The 22,517-nt window shown below is 42.3% G+C and overlaps 2 long non-coding RNA genes across 2 annotated transcripts; both read right to left on the bottom strand.

The window, feature by feature from the left end:
* Positions 1-7,340: 7,340 nt before the first annotated feature.
* Positions 7,341-7,770, bottom strand: LOC115774899 (uncharacterized). The gene is made up of 3 exons (XR_004019223.1): positions 7,738-7,770; positions 7,519-7,559; positions 7,341-7,413 (listed from the first exon to the last, which is right to left on the bottom strand). It is a non-coding gene; the product is annotated as an uncharacterized LOC115774899 (long non-coding RNA).
* A 6,150-nt stretch (positions 7,771-13,920) lies between these two features.
* LOC115774898 (uncharacterized) lies at positions 13,921-14,350 on the bottom strand. The gene is made up of 3 exons (XR_004019222.1): positions 14,318-14,350; positions 14,099-14,139; positions 13,921-13,993 (listed from the first exon to the last, which is right to left on the bottom strand). It is a non-coding gene; the product is annotated as an uncharacterized LOC115774898 (long non-coding RNA).
* Positions 14,351-22,517: the final 8,167 nt, after the last annotated feature.

Here is a 22,517-nt window from a genome sequence, read left to right as displayed (position 1 = left end):
TACCTTCATCTGCAGAGGAAACACAAATCATTCATGTGCACATCAACTGAAATCCTCTTTTCCATGTTTTTTCTTCTTTTTCCTTTCAGCTGCTCCCTTTAGGAGTTGCCAAAGCAGATCTACCTCCATCTCACCCTATCCCAGCATCCTCTTCTGATCTCACCAATCCTCTGCATGTCCTTCACTACATCCAAGAACCCCCTCTGAAGTCTTCCTCTTTCCCTCCTCCCTGGGAGCTCCATCTTAACATCCTTTGTCCAGTATATCCACTATCTCTCTTCTGCAAATGTCCAGACTATTTCAGCCTTGTCTGTCTGACTTCTTGTCCAAATCATTCAGCCTGAGCTGTCCCTTTGATGTCCTCATTTCTGATCCTGGTCACTCTCAATGAAGATCTGAACATCTTCAGCTCAGCCTGTGACTTGTTACTGAAGCTGTCTCCACACCATCCAGCAGGTCTCACTACGATCTTTAAACCTTTTCTTTCACTCTTGCTGCTGTCCTGTCACAGATCACCTTGATACTCATCTCCACCCACTCTACCCTGCCTGCACACTCTTCAACTCTCTTCAATAACTCTTTCCCATATCTTTATGGTATGGCTCATCAATTCTGTTTTATTTATATTGTAAGGTAAAGACCCTACAGTAATTACAGAGAAAACCGAACAATCAGATAACCCCTATGAGCTAGCACTTGGCAGCAGAGAGAAGAGAGCCACACAGTGGAAGAGAGCCAGAGACAAATAATAACTTATGATTAAATGCAGAGTGGAGTATAAACAGAGTAAAAAGAGGTGAATGAAAAGAAATGCTCAGTGCATTATGTGAACCCCCCAGCAGACTAGGCCTATAGCAGCATAACTAAGGGAGGGTTCAGGATCACCTGATCCAGCCCTAACTATAAGCTTGATCATAAAGGAAAGTTTTAAGCCTAATCTTAAAAATAGAGAGGGTGTCTGTCTCTCGAATCCAAGCTGGGAGCTGGTTCCACAGAAGAGGGGCCTGAAAGCTGAAGGCTCTGCCTCCCATTCTACTCTTAAGTATCCTAGGAACCACAAGTAAGCCAGCAGTCTGAGAGAGAAGTGCTCTGTTGGGGTGATATGGGACTATAAGGTCTTTGAGATAAGATGGGGCCTGATTATTCAAGACCTTGTAGGTGACAGGAAGAATTTGACCTGCAGGCTCTGGCAGATCAGGTTGCAGTAGCTGGGGCTGCACAGCAGGGCTCACAGTCAGGCAAAAAGTCAGGGAACAGCCATGGGTGCAGGGTGCACAGTCTCAGGAGAGGCCCCAGGTGCAGCACACATGCACAAAAAACAGGTTCTGGTGAGGCCTCCATGGTTACTCAATACACAGTTTTAGAAACAGAAACACTGTTAACTATCTCTGACTGGCCAGGCTGAGAAACAAAACGCAGTCTGTTCTTTCAGGCTGAGATACGCTAAACGTAGTTTCTGAACTGGCAGACTGAGGAACACAAAATTCAGACAAACCAGCACAAAATTAAATTGTGCTCTGAGCTGGTTCATAAATACAAAGTTCAGTCTCGGGCTCGAGGCCTTCAGTCACAGCAAACACAGTCAGAGTGCACCAACTCAGATCCTGATCATTTGCCAACAGAAAGTACAGACTCAAAATTAGCAGTCTTATTTTGGCCAGCTAATCAGCAGCTGAAACTGGCTTTAAAAGGTTGATTCAGGTACAGAAAACTCAGTTTTATAATATGCTGGCCGGGAACCAGAAACCTCAGCCCAGAAATGGACTAGTTCTTATATAGCACTTTTCTACTCTAGCTGAGTACTCAAAGTGCTTATACAACACATTTGCATTTACCCATTCACACTCCAACAGTTGTATCGGAGAGCAACTTTGGGTTCAGTATTTTGCCCAAGGATACTTTGGCATGCAGACTGGAGCAGCCAGGGATCTAACTACCAACCTTCCGAGTAGTAGATGACCTGCTCTACCACCTGAGCTACAGCCACCCCAAAGTGCTGTTGCTGCTGGCTGACTGACTCTTAAATGGAAGCAGTTCAGTTTCATGGAAGACAAAAGGGAATAAGCCCCTCTTACTTATAGGGGGGTGAGTCTCAGAAAACCCGACATCAACTGGTGTGCGCAGAAGTGCAGGCTTAGTTGGGAGCTGCTGTCGTGGTGCTTTTCCTTTTGTGCAGAGCTGAATGCAGTGGCCACAACGAGCAGGCAGGCTGCAGTGAATCTAAGGAGCACAATGTCTGCAGCAAATGAATTATCTGAATTATCTGGGGTAGCTAGCTATCCTCAAATCCGCAAGGGCACCACTGTGGCGACAAGACATCTCATCAATGTCTGAGTGAGTATAAACCGCTAATGAAGTGTCACACAGTGAAATTCAAAGTAAGTTGATAATAAAGACAGTTTTTAATGGTGGAAAGTTCTTTAAGATGTTTTCTTCACTGAACCAGTGCCTTTGTTCCATATTTATGATCCATGTATGTGCATTTGGACCTGATGTTAGCCACCAATTTAGACACTGGTGCTGTTACAATATGGCGCTGTGAACATTCAGGGAAATATGTGTCATGGCTGCTCTGTGTGGGAGGTGAAGTTGGACCCAAAATGCAGGACTCACAGACTGAACTTAACCTTGAAGGGTGGTTTACTGGTGGAAGGACAGGAGACATAAAATACAAAATAAACTGGACTGGTGCCAGAACTAAATTTTTTAGACATCATGGCACCTCTAAAACAAAGCATGGCCCAATCTTCAAATTGTTGCCCTTGGATGAACGAAAATATTCGTAATTTTAGAAGATATTGTCGCAAGTTAAAACATTTATGGAAGGCTTCCAAGCTTGGGGTTCACAGGTTACATCTTAAAGATTCTATTTTCTTATTAAATGACATGTTGAAAAATGCCATAACAGAGTATTTTGCAAAGCTTATAGTTTCAAAAAAGAAAAATCCTAAAGTCTTGTTTGATACAATCAAGAATATTGTCTCTCCTAATATTCCTCATGCACCAGTCTATACAAAGTCTGAGTGCAATGAGTTTTTGAATTATTTTGTGAATAAGGTCGCTGCCATCAGGTCAAGTATTTCTCCATCATGTTCTCAGTATTATTCCTGCAATTTGCTTACTTCTGACACCTGGTCCTCTTTTGCTCCTGTTACCTTACAGGACATCAGTGCTTTGCTTGATCGTATGAAACCGACTTCAAGCCCCCTCGATATCCTTCCCACTTCATTGTTTATTAGTGTGTTTGACTCTATTGGCCCCAGTATAGTGGAGATGATAAATACTTCTCTTCAATCTGGCTCAGTTCCCAGCTTCTTTAAACAAGCTGTTGTTGAGCCAGTTTTAAAGAAACCTCATTTGGACACATCTCTTGCAAACAGTTACAGGCTAATATCCAAATTGCCTTTTGTGTCAAAGATTTTGGAAAAAACGGTAACAGAACAACTTAACCATTTCTTGGAAGAAAATAATGTTATGGACACTTTCCAGTCTGGTTTTCGCAAATTGCACTCCATTGAAACTGCATTACTTAAAGTATCTAGCGACATTTTGATGGCAGCAGACTCTGGAGAGTTCACAGTTCTGGTTTTATTCGATCTCACCTCTGCTTTTGATACTGCTGATCACAGTATCATATAAACAGGCTTAAGGATCTGTTTGGGATTACTGGTGTTGTTTTAGAATGGTTGGTGTCATATTTATCTGAGAGATCTTTTAGTGTTCATATGAATCAAGTGATGTCTGAAACAACAGTTTTGTCTTGTGGGGTACCTCAGGGATCTGTTTTGGGACCAATTCTCTTCTTACTTTATATATTTCCTCTAGGCCAAATTATAAGACATTACAATGATATTTCTTATCATCTGTACGCTGATGACATTCAGTTATATTGTTCTTTCAAAGCCTCTGAGTTTTATAAATTGTCCAGTTTAAGTAATTGCCTGTCAGAAATCAAGCAGTGGTTAAACGACAATTTCCTTCAGTTAAATACTGATAAAATGGAAACACTGATTATTGCTCCTGACCACATGATCTCGGAAATTAGGCGACATATCAGCTTCTTAGGCCCATCTGTGCAATCAAGCCTCAGAAATTTACGTGTCATTTTCGACAGTTCAATGTCCCTTGAGCATCACTCCAAACTGTTGGTTCGGAATTGTTTTTATCATTTAAGGAATATCTCAAAACTCAGATTACTGGTGTCAAAGGCTGAGCTTGAGATGATTATTCATGCTTTATCTCTTTCCGTCTGGATTATTGTAATGGTCTTTTTACTTGTTTTAACAAATCAGCTTTGGATCGTCTTCAAACTGTGCAGAATGCTGCAGCAAGACTTTTAACTGGCACCAACAGAAGATCTCATATCACTCCAGTTTTGGCCTCTCTTCATTGGTTGCCGGTATATTTTAGATTTCATTTAAAAATTTTAGTTTTAACCTTTAGGGCCTTACATGGCCAAGCCCCCGAGTATATCTCTGACCTGTTGAAATCATATTCTTCATCCCAAGCTCTTAGATCATCAGGTCAAAGGTTACTGTTGGTCCCTCACACTCGTTTCAAAACTCGTGGGGATCGGGCTTTTGGGGCTGTGGCACCAAGGTTGTGGAATTCGCTTCCACTGTCTTTACGCTGTACAGACTCCATTGACTCTTTTAAAAAGCAGCTGAAGACATTTTTACACAGACAAGCTTTTAATTAACATGTTATATTGTATTCTATTGTTTTATATTGTTGTACTTTTATTTTTGTCTTTTGTTGTGAAGCACTTTGTGATTTTTGCTATATAAATAAATTTTACTTACTTACTTAAATATAAAAATAAGTGGCAGGGAAACATAGATGATGACACAATAAGGAACAGACACAGACTGAGGACATAAATACACACAGGTGAGGGGCACAGCTGATAATAATTACACAGAGGCGACAAGGGGAAGCAAAACTAAACACAAAGCATATGGGACAAGGGACTGTCAAAGTAAAACAGGAAACAACTAGACGGAGACAGAAATACAGACTTGACACACTGCACAGGAAACAACACAACAAAACACATCAGACCATGATATATATATATATATATATGTGTGTGTGTGTGTGTATATATATATATGTGTGTAGATATATATATGTGTGTGTGTGTGTGTGTGTGTATATATATATGTGTGTGTGTGTTATATATATATCTCTCTGTGTGTATATATATATGTGTCTGTGTGTGTGTGTGTGTGTGTGTGTCTATCTGTGGTGTGTCGATCTCTATCTCTGTGTGTGTGTGTGTGGTGTGGTGTGTGTGTGCTCTCTTGTGTGTCGCTCTCTCTCTCTCTCTGTGTGTGTGTGTGTGTGTGTCTCTATGTGTGTCGCTCTCTATCTCTCTCTGTGTGTGTGTGTGTGTGTCTCTCTGTGTGTGTGATCTCTCTCTCTCTGTGTGTGTGTGTGGTGTGTGTGTGTGTGTCTCTCTGTGTGTGTCGCTCTCTCTCTCTCTCTTTGTGTGTGTGTGTGTGTGTGTGTGTGTCTCTCTTTGTGTGTCGCTCTCTATCTCTCTCTGTGTGTGTGTGTGTGTGTGTCTCTCTGTTGTGTCGCTCTCTCTCTCTCTCTGCTGTGTGTGTGTGTGTGTGTCTCTGTGTTGTCGCTCTCTCTCTCTCTGTGTGTGTGTGTGTGGTCTCTCTCTGTGTGTGTGTCTCTCTCTCTCTCTGTGTCTCTCGTATTCTGATGCTTGTTGTACCCAACATCTTGCTTTTACAAGAACAGCTCTATAGTGTTTCTATAGGCTATTCTTGTTAATGTTTGTAGTTTTATTTTTATTTTATTTGGTGGGCCATCCACGGCCCACCAGCAGCCCAGACGTCCCAAGGCCACACAACCTGATGGCAACCGTGTGCACACCCTAGAGGTGGAAGGAGGGAGACCCCAGACGGGGCCCCCCAAGGTCAAAGGGCAAGAGCACAGAGAGCCAGAGGCCCCCCCAATGCACGATCCAAGAACACGGCCCGAGGCCCCCAGGCGCCCAAGAATCGCCCAACACCCAGCAGAGTCCCCCCCCCACGGCCTGCTTGCAATAATGTTGCCCTTGAGCTTGTTGCTCCTTTGAGGTTATGCCGCCTTAAATTAAAGTACCATCTTTAAATGAGTCTACTCAGGCACTCACACAACAATGCAGGAGAGATGAAAGGAAGTGGGGAAAAAAAAAAACAGCAGGTGTCCTACAAAGAAATTAAGAAACGGTCTGAACAGATAGAAGCTGTGAAGGCAAAAACAATACATAAAAGAAACAAATACAACTGAGTTGCACTCATTCCCACAGACAATCATTTCTCTCTTTAACCCTCTCACCCTTTTTTCCAACCATGTCTCCTGCACTGTGTCACCTTACACAAATATTTATGATTGATAAGATTTTCAACTCAGATCAAATTCTAACGCCTTACAATTATAATACACTCAGTTCACTTACCTGTTGAGAAGGTCATAGGTTATTCATACTTTGATTACATTCAGACTGGATTACTGAAATTCCTTGTATATCAGACTGAGCAAAACGCTAAGATCATGACTGCGGTTGGTTGGTTCAAACTGCTGCTGCTGGACTCCTAACTGGTACACAGAAGTATCATCATATTTCACCAGGAGCAAGCACATAGGGACATGTATAGACTTGCTCCAGATTATCTGTCAGACCAGTTTCAGCTGGTTCGTCACACTCGACAGTCTGTTTTCCCTGCAGACATGCTGATGGATGTCAGGATTCCCAACCTATCATGTTGTAAACTGTTTAGGTGTGCTTGGAAAAAGAAAAACAATTTTATTGCATAAAATTGTACTGATCACATCTTGTGAACATCTGTTCCGCCAGCTGATTTCATCGCTCGGTCTGTACACCTGTCCTGACTCCAACAGGCTCTCCTCCACACAGTCCCCAAATGGGAGTGACCAGGATGGGCAGGATCAGCAATGAGGACATCAGAGGGACAGCTCAGGCTGAGAGGCTTGAGGAGGCATGTGGACATGTGCAGAGGAGGGATAGTGGATATATTGACAAAGGATGTTGAAGATGGAGCTGCTCACACGAGATTCATGAATGTACTGAAGGAGGACATGCAGAGAGTTGGTGTGACAGAGTAGGACACTGGGGTAGGACGAGATGGAGGCAGATGATCCTCTGTGGCAACCCCTAAAGGCAGCAGCCGAGAGATGATTCATGATTGTCAGCTGGATGAGTGTTCTGGAACGCAATTTCATTGTATGTCTTGACATATAATGACAATAAATTCTTCTAAGTAAGTTGTATGTTCTAATAGTAATTATTTAGATGATAACTATTCTGTCCTCGCACAAGTGTTCTGGACCATGCTAGACAGATAGCTGACAAAAAAGACTTCAGGCGTTGATAACGTTTTCATCTTTTATGTAAAACTGAAAAAATAGATATAAAAAAGATATGCATCAACATTTTGCAAACTTTACATGCATATTTTGCCTTTTAAATAAACACACGAATTAAAGAAAGAATGTGTCAACCTTGTCGACCCATTTCTGCTCACACAATCGGCTACAGACGTCTGTTAGCAATCAAAGTATCTCTTATTAGCATTAGCTTGCATGTATAGCTGTTAAGGCAGCTAGAAACACATTTAGCTAATTTATGGCTAACACAGAAACATTATGAACAGCAACATAACAGCTCGGTTATTTCTCATCAAAACAACGTTCAGATACAATAACATTTAGTTAACTTACGGACAAAGATACTCCAAGGCTTAAAAACGCTGAAAACACTGTCTCTCTGTCATGCTGTGAGAGTCCATGCTCGACTGACTGACTTTCTGACACAAAAACGAAACCTAACTCAAATCCGGCCACAAGGGGGCAGTAAATCAACAGAATACAGGCTTTTCTATATAAACATTTCTCAGTATCACAATACACTCCCCGTCTGGTATATTAATAAATATACCACTCTTTTTTTTTTTTTTTTTTTTTAAACATTAGTTTCAGCTTCAGACAAAAGTACTATTACATCAGTAACAGGCCTAAGATATGTTTTAATGGTACCTTGTTTTACGATTTTAACCTCAACTTTTCTCACTCTGTTGTCCTCACTGGGAATGGCCTTCACTACAATCCCAATTGGCCACTCATTGCGTTTTACTTGACTGTCTTTCAATAGAATAATATCACCCTGTTTGACGTTTCGCTTCTCTCCCTTCCACTTTTGCCTTGTTTGCAGTGTAGCAAGATACTCTTGCCGCCATCTTTTCCAAAAGTGATCCGCTAGACCTTGCACTTGCCGCCACTGGGCTTTGTAAAGGTCCTTGAGTTCAAAGTCTCCAGGAGGTGTTGGGACAGCACCAGCCTTCTGCGTTAAAAGCATTGCAGGAGAAAGAACCTCAGGCGCTTCCGGATCGTTTGAAACAGGAACTAAAGGCCTGGCGTTCATTATGGCCATGACCTCTGCCATAAGGGTGACCAAAACCTCATTTGTGAGGCGGGTGGTTGAGGTTTGCAGCAACAAGCCATCAAGGATGCGTCGAACGAGCCCAATCATCCTCTCCCACACTCCTCCCATGTGAGATGAATGTGGGGCGTTGAATGTCCAGGTGCAGCTTTGGTCCCTTAGATAGGCTTTGATCTCCGGGCCTTGAGTGTCGATTTGCAACTCTTTACAGGCTCCAATGAAGTTTGTTCCTTGGTCTGACCGTAAGTGTTTGACAGGTCCTCTGATCGACAGGAAACGGCGTAAGGCATTTATAAAACTCGAAGTTGACATTGCCTCTATGACCTCTATATGGACGGCCCTGGTGCTCAGACAGGTAAACATTACAGCCCACCTTTTACAATCAATGTTATTTGCCCTTGTGCGATGGGACTTGACATTCCAGGGCCCAAAAACATCCAGGCCTACATGAGTAAAGGGCGGGTCAACTGCAAGCCTGTCGGAGGGCAAGCTAGCCATTTTCTGCCCTTCTAGGCGACCTCTAAGTCTCCTACATGTGACACATTTGTGGAGTGTGCTGGAAATTAGTCTCTTGCCACCAACAATCCATAGTCCTGCTGAGCGCAGAGCACCTTCAGTGAACTGCCTGCCTTGGTGAGCTACTTGGCTGTGGTAATGTCTAACTAAGAGAACAGCTACATGATGATCACCTGGAATTATCAAGGGGTGTTTCTCCACGTCTGCAAGATCTGCTGCCTGTAAGCGTCCTCCAACCTTTAACAACCCACCATCAATAAAGGGGTCGAGCTTTCCAAGAGGACTGCGTGGGGGGATGTCTTTTCCTCTTTTAAGGCTTTCAATCTCTTCTTTGTAAGTCTCAGTTTGAACACACTGGATGATTGCTGTCTTTGCTTGTGAGATTTCTGTAGCATTTACAAGATTGCAACTGTGCCAACCTTTACAGGTGCTTGAAGCTTTAGAGAATGACTTAGCAATGTGAATGAGTGATTTGATTGCTCTTACCAGAGACTTCCAGCTTGAGAAACGCGCAAATCTGTGAGATCCAAGCTCCTTTTCCTCTGTTTTTGTCGCTAAGCAAATCACTTGAGGACGTATTTCAACATCCATTGAGGGCTGCACAAGGTCAAAAGTCTCTTTGCTCTGTTCTGGATCTCTTGGCTCATTGTCAGATAGTGTGAGAAACTGAGGCCCAGAGAGCCAGGTGGTCTGTTGCAGTTGAGCTGCCAATACAGCTCTAGTCCCATGATCCGCAGGGTTCTGGTCAGTAGTGACATAATGCCACTGGTTTGGTTTGGTAGACCTGTGAATCTGAACAACTCTGTTAGCCACATACACGTAGAATCTCCGGGTGACATTGTGTATGTAGCCTAGAACTATTCGGCTGTCTGTATAAAAGTTTACTGCATGAAACTCAATGTCACTTTCATCTATGATCACTTGGGCCAACTCCACTGCTAATACAGCTGCACATAGTTCCAAGCGTGGGATAGTGTGCGCGGATGAGGGTGCTAGCTTGGATTTGCCCATGATAAATCCAACATAACATTGGCTACCAGTGTCAATGACCCTGAGGTATGCTGCAGCTGCTATTGCTATTGTTGAAGCATCTGAGAAGATGCATAGTTCCCTTCTCTGAGCATGTGATGATGAAACTGGAACAAATGGTCTGTGGATTTGGAGCTCCTCAAGAGCGGTAAGTGAATCAGTCCACCTTAACCACTCTGCCTCCCGGTCTACCGGTAAAGGTTCATCCCAGTCCTGCTGTCCAACTGTTAACTCTCTGTACAATGCCTTTCCCTGGATTGTAACCGGAGCAGCAAATCCAAGGGGATCATAAAGGCTGTTGACAACAGAGAGTATTCCTCTGCGGGTAAAGGGCTTATTGTCTTTAGCAACGCGAAATGTGAAACAGTCATTTTCCAGGTTCCAGCTAACCCCAAGGCTTCGCTGAAGAGGTAGAGGGTCAACATCCAAATCCAAATCTTTGAGATCTGCTGCTCTTTCTTCTGGGGGAAATGCATTCATCACATGAGTGACATTCGAGGCTATTTTGTGGAGCCTTATATTTGACTCTGCCATCATGTTTCTTGCTCGTGTTAAGAGTTCAATGGCTTCACCTTCACTGCGCACAGAGGCCAGTCCATCATCCACATAGAAGTTGCGCAAGACAAACTGTTTTGTGTTGGAGCCATACTCTTCTTCTCCAAGTTCAGCTGCCCGTCTTAGACCATAGATTGCAATAGCCGGGGAAGGACTGTTTCCAAAAACCGGCACCTTCATGCGAAACTCCATGATTTCCTTGCTAAGGTCATTATCTTGGAACCACAGAAACCGGAGATAATTTCTGTGGCTTTCTTTGACTCTGAAGCAGTAAAACATCTGCTCAACATCTACGGTGACTGCAACTTGTTCCTGCCTAAAGCGCAATAGAACCCCGAGCAGTGTGTTGTTTAAGTCAGGCCCACTAGGTAGAACGTCATTTAGGGAAATACCCTTGAATGAGGCACTTGAGTCAAACACAACTCGTATTTTGCCTGGTTTCTGGGGGTGGTACACTCCAAATGTGGGTAGGTACCAGCATTCTTCCCCTGGTTTGAGTGGTGGTGCCTCTTCTGCCTGGTCATTATCAAAGATTTTTTGCATGAATTCAGTGAATTGCTCTTTCATGTCTTTTCTTTTCTCTAGCGTCCGTAACAGAACAGTGAGACGCTTCAAGGCCTGTTCTCTGTTGTTGGGAAGTAGAGGACGTGGTGTACGGAATGGTAGTGGCGCCACCCAGTGATTGTCATTATCCATGTAAACCTCTCTGTCCATAATTTCAAGAAAGATCTTGTCCTCAATAGACAAGGCTGTTTTGTCATCATCAGGGTTTCTTTGGAAAACATTAAGCCCCAGGTTGTCTGTTACCTTGGGTGGAGCTGTTTGTATGATGTCCGATGCATGATCTATAGATTGCTGGATGGGAGCACTAAACTTCTCTTTTACATGGATTGCACTTGGACATGGCTCAAGAAAGGAAGTGCGCCCATTGTTTAGCACATTTGTTTTGTAGACATTGACCTTTGTTCGTTTGTGTGCCCCTCCAAGGCACACCTCGCCTACAATGACCCACCCCAAATCTAACCGCTGGGCATATGGTGTGTTGTATGGACCATTGTACTGTTCACGTACTTTGTGCACACTCAGCACATCTCTCCCCAATAAGAGAAGGATGGGCGTTTCTGGCTCAATCGGTGGTATTTCACCTGCAACAGGAGCTAGGTGAGGGAAATGTTGCACAATGTCAGGCGTAGGAATTTCTGAGCGATCATCTGGCATAGTGTTGCATTCCAAAAGAGGTGGGAGTGCTACATGAGTCTTTCCATCTAGAGATGACACAACAAAATTGTGAGCTTTCCTTCCTGTTGCCTCCTTTATTCCTGCACAGGTTCTTAGAGTATAAGTGGAGGACACTGCATTAATGCCAAAGAGATCAAAGAAGGCTGACTTGGCAAGAGATCGGTTGCTTTGGTCATCTAAGACAACATACATTTTTTGTGCTTTATCAGGACAGTTAACAGGGTACACGTTCACTAAAGAGATTTTTGAACATGACCTGAGTCCATGAACTGTGTCACAGATTTCTGTACATTTTGAAGTGACTTCCAGAGATGGGCTATTTTCTTGCTCCCCGCCATGCTCTTGCCTTGTCGCTTCAACGTCTGTAACCCAAGGAGCTGGGCCAGGATGTAAAGCAGTAAGGTGCTTGTCGCTATTGCACTCTTTGCACTTCACGGCAACTTTACAGTCTTTGGCCAAGTGCTTAGTGGATGCGCAACAACGAAAACAGATAGAGTTTTCTCTTAGATAAGCTTTTCTCTCATCTAAGTGTCTGACTCTAAACCCCCGACACTTTGCTAAGGGGTGTGGCTTACTGTGAATAGGGCACCGCTCAGCTGGCTCCTCTAATTTCTTTTCCGACACACTATTGTTGACCGCAGGTGCAATTGCAACTTCAGTTTTTCTCACTGACACTGTTTTGTAATTGTTGTGTCTTAATGGTTTCTCTGGCTTTACATGGGTTGCAGTACTGCATGTAGAGAACGCAAAACTTGGATCATTACGGGTTTTTGCTTGACCATATATGAAGCTTACAAAGTAGCTGAAGGGTGGAAAAGGAACATTATGTTCTTCCTTGTACTTAGAGCCCTGTGTAATCCAGCGCTCTTGTAAGCCATAGGGAAGCTTTTCCACAATCGGGTTAACCCCCCTTGCCGTGTCAAGATAGGCTAAACCTGGTAACTTTCCACCTGATTTAGCTGACTGAACCTCCATTAAAATATCTCCCAGTTCTCTAAGACGCTGGTTGTCTTTGTTAGATATTTTTGGAAAAGTCTCTAGTTTTAGCAGAAGTGCATTCTCTATGATCTCAGGAGAGCCATATGTATCATCTAGCCTTTGCCACACCATAGCGACACCTGATGTTGGATTGTGGACATGCACTGACCTGATACGCATGGCTTGTGGAGATGAGTTTGGACCGAGCCACTTTATCAGCAGGTCAAGTTCTTCACGTGCTGTTAAGTTGAGCTCTCCAGTAATGTCTTGGAAAGATGTTTTCCAGGCCCAGTAATTTTCTGGACAGTCATCAAATTTCAGCAGTCCAGAGCTTACCATCTCCCTTCTAACAAGATATTTGGTGATATCCATTGTTTGTGCTAGTTCACATGGGTAATCTCTCAGACTGGATGTGTGAGACATTGGGGCAGGAACCCTAAGTGGGTAGCCTCTGTTTTGTGTCCCATGCATTCCTTCGTCATCGATGTGGAGCTTAGCTAAATGGGAGTCTTGGTCATGAGTTGGATACCGCTGAATCGGATCGGGGCATGCTCGTTGTGCACTCATGGGTATGGCAGGTGACTCCTGTGAGACCGGAGCTTGCTGCTGAGTGTTTGGTGTCACGTAGTGGGCCTGCACATACTCGTTTGTGCGTTGAGTGCGATCCTCAGGATATATCTGGGTCATTTCTTCCAGTGGAGTAGACTCTCTTGCTGCTGCAGCTTCATAAACTGCTGCTTCTGCTGAGGCTGCTTTAGCGCTCCTGTTTACTTTTAGGACATACAGATTTGCTTCCAACTCTGCTTTGCGCTGTTCTGCTTCAGCTAACATTTTTCGATTTTCAGCTTCAATGCGGGCCTTTTCTTTCATCATCTCCGCTTCTTGTGCTGCATACCTGGCTTCTACCAGGGCCGCCTCTGCTTTAGCTTTTGCCTTGGTAGCTGCTGCACTGGCTGAGGACCTACTTGATCTCCCAGATGACTTGGACCCTGCAATTTGTGACACGACCTCAAAATCTCCGGTTTGGTCTGCTTGCCTTTGTGGGTCCATGATGTTCTTGTCTTGGCTGCAGTGTGTGGTCGACAGTGGATCTGGTTCTAGCCCGCCGTGTAACTGTCCTTTTACTATTCTGTCCTCGCACAAGCGTTCTGGACCATGCTAGACAGATAGCTGACAAAAAAGACTTCAGGCGTTGATAACGTTTTCATCTTTTATGTAAAACTGAAAAAATAGATATAAAAAAGATATGCATCAACATTTTGCAAACTTTACATGCATATTTTGCCTTTTAAATAAACACACGAATTAAAGAAAGAATGTGTCAACCTTGTCGACCCATTTCTGCTCACACAATCGGCTACAGACGTCTGTTAGCAATCAAAGTATCTCTTATTAGCATTAGCTTGCATGTATAGCTGTTAAGGCAGCTAGAAACACATTTAGCTAATTTATGGCTAACACAGAAACATTATGAACAGCAACATAACAGCTCGGTTATTTCTCATCAAAACAACGTTCAGATACAATAACATTTAGTTAACTTACGGACAAAGATACTCCAAGGCTTAAAAACGCTGAAAACACTGTCTCTCTGTCATGCTGTGAGAGTCCATGCCCGACTGACTGACTTTCTGACACAAAAACGAAACCTAACTCAAATCCGGCCACAAGGGGGCAGTAAATCAACAGAATACAGGCTTTTCTATATAAACATTTCTCAGCATCACAATACAATAACTATACAAGTAATAACATTTTATAATTCTTCAGCCAGGAAGGAGTGCAGATAGGTGAGGAAATCTATGTAGAGTCCGGCAAGAGGCTGCCACAATGGTATGTTGAAGAGTGGAGAACTGTCTCTGGTTGCTTTTCTTGTGTGTGTGTGTGTGTGTGTGTGTGTGTGTGTGTGTGTGTGTGTGTGTGTGTGCGCACGCAGTTCACACCTTTATGTGTTCCATCCAAAAATATGGCATCTGACTGCTCAGACAGTGTCTCAGTCAGAGTAAAGTTCACATGCTGATGCGTGAAGACATGAAACCTTCTTCTAATTCTGTTACAACTCCAAAGTCTGTACTAAAAGAGGGCGAGCACAGACTGTAGATCAGTGAACATCAACTGGTGGCCCGCGGGCTTTCCATCCCCCCGAATATTACTGAAATCAAGACTAGACTAATGAGAAGGAAAAAATCTGAAGAGTACTGATTCAAAAGCCACTAAACACCACCTCCGTCAAAAATTAGATAATGATATTTAAGGAATCCTTTCCACACGTACTGTATGCCAATCAATCATGTAGCATCATAACCTGTTAAATACCCATCTCTGATGAGGCTGAATTATCAAAAACCTCAAAATGCCACTTCCCATTGCTCGTAAAAACCTCCATGTCCTTAGAACCAATCAGAATGCAAGATTGGACCATGTGACTTCAAGTATTTTCTGCAGTGCATTGAGGAGCCGGCTTTTGTTGGTGGTGATCAGATTGTAAACACAGCTGAAGGTGAGTTGTTTTGTGTTAAATGTTGGGTGATCAAACATGTCTAACTAAAGGAAGTAAAAGTCGTAACGAGATTTCCGTCGATGAACCTGTGGAAGGATCATTACTGGCTGCTGAGCGTTTTCACCGGCCTGCGCAAGGCTGCCATTTCCTTTGCTGTGAGGGTCTCTCACACGGTCTGCTCTCGGAGGAACGGAACAGGTATTTGGCTCTGCGGCTAGGCATGTACCCGCATGAGGGTGGGGGGCTGGTCACAGCCCCCTGTATGGGTCCCTCGGTTGTCACGAACCCTGGGGCCTAGTATCTACTATTCTGTTATTGTTAAAATAAATGTGCTGCCATTTTGTGCCATTGCAGTTGTACTGAGTGAATCTATAGCTGCGTTCAAATTCAGGGGCTTCATCCTTGAAAAGGCCACATTTGTAGGCCAATTACATCACAGTGAGGTGACGAAGGCTGTCCAAATGGGGTCAACAAATCCGTCCTTCTTTTCCCCAGATTTGAAGGATGGTCTAGTGTATTCTTTGTGGCCTACCATATCCCATGGTTCATTGTGCAGCAGAACTCAAACACGGCAATGGTGAAGAAGAGTGGCAAAAAAGTTTTAAATATGACTGTTTCTGTGACACAAAATAAACTTTTAGAATGTTTTCAGGCAAGAATGTAGATGTAGTCTCAAATATTTGCTCAATTTATCAAGATATTGCTTAATTGCAAAAGTACTCTGATGTTTTCAGAGATGTCCGTTCCCACTGGTCTAACAGCAGCTCACCTCGCCAGTTGTCACCTGACTGGGTGTATATATATAGTTAGCTATACCTGGAGAGAACTCCTGACTCCTGGCACAACCTTTTCAAATCACTGCTAGCTTTTGCCGCTGAGTGGAAGTTAGCTAGTCAGATATAATTCACTTAGATGATCTCTATTGGCTGATCTTTGGTTTATTTCAGTGTTTCATTTGTTCCTGAGCAAGTGCCCAGTGCAGCCAATCCAGACATCACGTGACTGTCCAGGGATCCTCAAATCCAGGCCTCGAGGTCCGGTGTCCTGCAGGTTTTAGATTGTCCGTGATCCAACACACCTGATTCAAATGGCTGAATTACCTCCTCAGTATGCAGTCAAGTTCTCCAGAGTCCTGCTAATGACTTCTATATTTGACTCAGACTACTACACTATGGTACTATAATGTCTTTGAGATAAGATGGGGCCTGATTATTCAAGACCTTGCATGTAAGGGGAAGGATTTTAAATTCTAGTCTAGATTTAACACGGAGCCAATGAAGAGAAGACAATATGGGAGAAATCTGCTCTCTCTAGTCTAGTCTGCAGCACGGGGGCGACACAGGGCACGGTCCTCTAACCCTTTCTGTTCAGTCTGTACACCTCAGACTTCAGGTACAATTCAGACCATTGCCACCTACAGAAGTTCTCAGATGATACGGCCATCATCGGATGTGTATCAGATGGGAACGTCCAGGAATACAGGGGGGGTCATCAGTGACTTTGTCGGCTGGTGTGAGAACAACGCACTGCAAATCAACGCCAGCAAGACGAAGGAGATGGTTATAGACTTCAGGAGGAAGCCACCCCCTACAGCACCGGTGAACATCCAAGGAAAAGACATCGAGACAGTGGTCTCCTACAAGTACCTGGGTGTTCATCTCAATAACAAGTTGGACTGGAGTACAAACACAGACGTCCTGTATAAGAAGGGCCAGAGTCGACTCCACCTGCTGAGGAGACTGAGGTCCTTTGGTGTCTGCAGGACTCTGTTAAAGACCTTTTATGACACAGTGGTAGCATCTGCCCTTTTCTATGCAGTGGTCTGCTGGGGGGGTGGATGCACCGAAAGGGACAGGAGCAGGATCGACAAACTGGTGCGGAGGTCTAGCTCTGTGCTGGGATGTCCTCTGGAGTCTGTGATGATGGTGGGTGAGAGGAGGATGGTGGCAAAGCTGACATCCATCATGAACAACCCCCATCACCCTCTGCATGAGTCTGTGGGTGAGCTGAGCAGCTCCTTCATCCCAACAGCAGTTAGACTGTATAACACATCATGATGTCATCAGTCACCTGACACTTTACCTCCTCTGCCATCACTTTATCCATACAGTCCAGATACATTTTATTTATTACACTCACCCATATAATGCATACTGTGTATGCTATGTACCTTACCGGCTACAAATGTATATAATATTTTGATATCTGTATATAGTGTTTTGATGTGTGTGTATATGTAAATGTGTGTATTGACATTGATATATATATTTTATGTATATAGTGCTTATGTATATGTGTATAGTTTTTTGCTATTTTATTCTATTCTATTTTAGTTTTAGTTTAGTTATTTGTTCTTAATCATCCTTTTCATTTTTTCTCTGTACTGAGCTGCTGTAATGAGCAAATTTCCCCGTTGTGGGATCATTAAAGTTTTATCTTATCTTATCTTATCTTATCTTATCTAGTCCCTGTCAGTACTCTAGCTGCAGCATTTTGGATCAGCTGAAGGCTTTTCAGGGAGCTTTTAGGACAGCCTGATAATAATGAATTACAATAGTCCACCCTAGAAGTAATAAATGCATGAATTAGCTTTTCAGCATCACTCTGAGAAAGGATGTTTCTAATTTTAGAAATATTGCGCAAATGCAAAAAAGCGGTCCTACATATTTGTTTAATATGTGCATTGAAGGACATATCCTGGTCAAAAATGACTCCAAGATTTCTCACAGTGTTACTGGAGGCCAAAGTAATGCCATCCAGAGTAAGTATCTGGTTAGACACCATGTTTCTAAGATTTGTGGGGCCGAGAACAAGAATTTCAGTTTTATCTGAATTTAGAAGCAGGAAATTAGAGGTCATCCAGGCCTTAATGTCTTTAAGACATTCCTGCAGTTTAACTAATTGATGTGTGTCATCTGGCTTCATTGATAGATAAAGCTGAATATCATCTGCTTAACAATGAAAATTGATGCAATGCTTTCTAATAATACTGCCTAAGGGAAGCATGTATAATGTAAATAGAATTGGTCCTAGCACAGAACCCTGTGGAACTGCATAATTAACCTTAGTGTGTGAAGAAGACTCCTCATTTACATGAACAAATTGGAGTCTATGAGATAAATATGATTCAAACCACTGCAGTGCAGTGCCTTTAATACCTATAGTATGCTCTAATCTCTGTAATAAAATGTTATGGTCAACAGTATCAAAGCTGCACTGAGGTCCAACAGGACAAGAACAGAGATGAGTCCACTGTCAGAGGCTCTAAGAAGATCATCTGTAACCTTCACTAATGCTGTTTCTGTACTGTGATGAATTCTGAAACCTGACTGAAACTCTTCAAATAAACCGTTCCTCTGCAGATGATCAGTGAGCTGTTTTACAACTACTCTTTCAAGAATCTTTGAGAGAAAAGGAAGGTTGGAGATTGGCCTATAATTAGCTAAGACAGCTGGGTCAAGTGATGGCTTTTTAAGTAGCTTTTTAATTACAGCCACCTTGAAGGCCTGTGGTACATAGCCAACTAATAAAGACAGATTGATCATTTTTAAGATTGAAGCATCAATAATTGGAAAGACTTCTTTGAACAGTCTAGTAGGAATGGGGTTGGGGTGGCTGTAGCTCAGGAGGTAGAGCAGATCACCCACTGATCGGAAGGTCAGTGGTTTGATTCCTGGCTACTCCAGGCTGTATGCCAAAGTATTCTTGGGCAAGATATTAAACCCCAAGTTGCTCTCTGACGCAAGTGTTGGAGTGTGAATGTTAGACAATAAGCACTTAGTTTAACTACATATGGAAGTGCTTGTGTGAATGGGTGAATGCAAATGTGTGCGCTTTGAATGCTCAGATAGAGTAGAAAAGTGCTATATAAGAACTAGTCCATTTACAATTCTTGAGTTGGTGAAACTATACATTAGGAACAACAATTTTTTTTTCTCTTTTAGTACATAAACACGATGTAGTGATAAGTATGAGGACGTTAAAGAGATGGTGCAGAAAGCTGCATCTGCTCAGAAGGAAAAAACACACAAATTGGCAAAGGTCAGACACAAGGATATCGATGGTTGGACCTTTGTGCAGTACATGTGGACTCACAAGACACAATATAACAGCTGATCAAGTTGCTTCATCTACCCGAGGCATTTTGTAGAGGGTACAGCAGCTGTGGCAGCTGTTTGACTTGAAATGACAACATTTATCTCAAAATAATACTTTGACTTTATTCTCAAAATGAACAATTAAATCATTTTTTTCTCAATGTGGCCCTAATACTCCTTTGTAGGGTACCATCAACTCAGGCACACTGAAGTCATTATGGCTCCTCTGATCAGTATCAGCAGAGAACAAAGACACTACAGGCTCCCGTACCTGCTGCACTAGAACATGAAGTGTTGTAATGAAACACTGTGTTATAATAAATGACACAAATCTACTTCATGTCTGAGTGACTTTTGTTTTTAAGATTCACAGTACAGTTCAGGGCACCAAGGTTTTTTTATTGTTAATGAAAACAAATGAAATAACAAAAACTGAAATTGAAGAAACATTTTCATTAACTGAAATAAATAAAAACTGTAATTAAAAGGAAAAAATGACACTAACTGAAACTGTATTGTGTGTTTACAAACTAACCAAAAACAAACTGAGATCGAATGTCTTCGTTTTCTTGTTTGTCAGTTTATTTAAAGCCTTCTGCACTGATATGAAATCATCTTTTCTGCTCTAACAGTTTTAGCTGACAGCACCACACGACACCTCAGTGTGTGTGTGTGTGTGTGTGTGTGTGTGTGTGTGTTCACCATGCCAGTCTGTAAAATAATGGCAGCAGTAAAGGTTTGCTAAAGCAGCTGTTGGGTTTTATTTTTTACTCTATGAACAAAATGATAATGCTTTAAGAGTAAACTGCAGGAACTCAATTAATAAGTAGTGACTGAAGCAAATAGTAGGTAATAAAATAAATACATTAGAGAGCAGACAGATAGCGGACCAGTGGTCACCAGACTAACATCATGGCCTTTGGGAAACATGTTTATCTTATTTATGGCCTTCCCGGTCTCTGGGAAAAATATGTTTATCTTACCCTTGAAGGTTTTCCTAAAACATGTACGTCTGTGTCTAAGGAGGGTGTGTACAGGCCACCACGCCCTGTTGCTAGGCAGAATAAAACTGCCATGTCATGATTAGGGACATGTGAGGGCAGGAAGGCATGTGTTTCTTTTACAGAGCTTTTATTGCTTTTATTGGACTTTTATCTCTTGACTCCTGAAAATCTGCCATACTGGTGCTGCTTGATCTGTCAGCAGCCTTTGATACTGTTGACCACAGTATCCTTATCTCACGCCTAGAATCTTGTATGGGCATCAGAGGAACTGCCCTGAAATGGTTTCAAGAGAGAGCAATTCATGCTTTCATCACCAGTCGTTTGGACTATTGCAACTTGCTTTATGTGGGATGTGAAGAGTGTCTTTCCAATGGCCTACAACTAGTTCAAAATGCAGCAGCACGGCTGTTGACAGGCACCAAACGGCGTGATCACATTTCGCCCATTTTAGCCTCTCTACACTGGCTTCCTATTTCTTTTCGAATCCAGTTTAAAATACTATTTCTGGTTTTTAAGAGTCTAAACGGATTAGCACCTGTTTATTTAACTGAATTGTTGAGGCCCTACATCCCGATAAGAGAACTGAGGTCCTCCAATCAAAAGCTATTGACCAGAAACAAAGCTAATTTGAAGAGTAGAGGGGAGAGAGCCTTTGCCGTGGTGGCGCCTAAACACTGTTCATTCCCCTACTACGTTTAAAAAACTTCTTAAAACTTATTTATTTGCTTGTGCATTTCAGACTGCTAGATAGACCTTCTTGGCATTATTATTGGCACTACTATTACTGTCCTTCATTGTTTATTGCATTCTTTATGGGTTTTATTGTGTTTTTATTTTGTTCTTTTGTTTTTATAATATTTTATTTGTCGTTTTATTTGTTTTTATGCCCTGTGAAGCACTTTGGTCAACGGCTGTTGTTTTAATGTGCTACACAAATAAATTGATTGATTGATTGATTATTGCTGATTGGAGGAAGCTGTGCCATGAGGCTGGAACCATGAAACCTGTGATTTCCTAAACCAAGAGTGCCCGTGTATATGTAATATCATCTGATTCTTTAAAGAATCAGAAGATATTACATACACAATACAATACACAATACACAATAGATGTCGGACTTGTGTACGGAGCCCGACAAAGACCCAGCACAGACTCATTCAGGTCAGAGTGAGTATCTAACTAAGCTCGCATCTCTGAGTAGCTCCAACAGAGAACCAGCATCACAGCCATGATGGAGCGTTTTCAGCTAAAAATAACTGCTGGATAGTTAATACACAGGAACACTGTGAGCTGGAGGATGCACTGATAACTGTGTTACTGAGACTGGGATGTCCACACCACTTTGTGACACACAAATACAAACACACAATCTTGAAAAGCTGGATTTGAGCTTTGATTCTTTCAGATGCTCAGAGTTCAGTTTGTTCTTGTTTCTGATGTTATAAACCACATGGAGCTGATGTTAATCTGCTGCTCTGAAGCTGGACCTGCATCTGCTGCTGGGCACTCCAATTTATTCCTCATTTATTCCTGAGATCCATATTTTTGTTCATATTTTTCCATTTTTAAGATAAGAGTTTATTGGGAGTTTAAGTTTATTGGATTTTTCTTTATGTTGATGTCTCAAGATGTTCATGTGTGTCCTTAATATTACACACATGTAGCACATAATGCTGCTGTCATGTGAACAATTGGTTGTTGAATACATTTTTTTTAATGATATAATTTGAGGTCTTATTACACAGTAGTCACTGTTGTACCTTGAATCTTGCAACGAATGAAAAATAAACTGAAACTGAGCATAAAAAAACAATAAAAGCCACTCTAAAAATAAATTAAAACTGAATCAGAGAAAAAAGTTAAAATGAAATAAAATCCAAAACTATTAGAACTGCGGTAAGAACAGAGCGTCTCCCAGAGGCAAACAGTCATTTACAGTACATGCAGTACTGTTGATTGTGTTAGTATGGGCAGGAGGAGTTTAAATGTACATGGCTGAGGTTGGAGCTGGTTAAAGTACAAAAACCAAACGATGGGATTTTTTGTAATAACTTATAAACTCTTTGCTTTGCCAGTATATCAGTTAAATTCTCTCTAATTTTGTTCGGTCAGTTTGTTGAATTAAGGTTTTGTTTTGTTATGCA

The sequence above is a fragment of the Archocentrus centrarchus genome, chromosome 24 (genome assembly GCF_007364275.1).
Source record: "Archocentrus centrarchus isolate MPI-CPG fArcCen1 chromosome 24, fArcCen1, whole genome shotgun sequence".
NCBI classification, from domain to species: domain Eukaryota; kingdom Metazoa; phylum Chordata; class Actinopteri; order Cichliformes; family Cichlidae; genus Archocentrus; species Archocentrus centrarchus.
The sequence above is the reverse complement of the archived record's forward strand: the minus strand, read 5'-3'. Positions and strand labels throughout refer to the sequence as shown.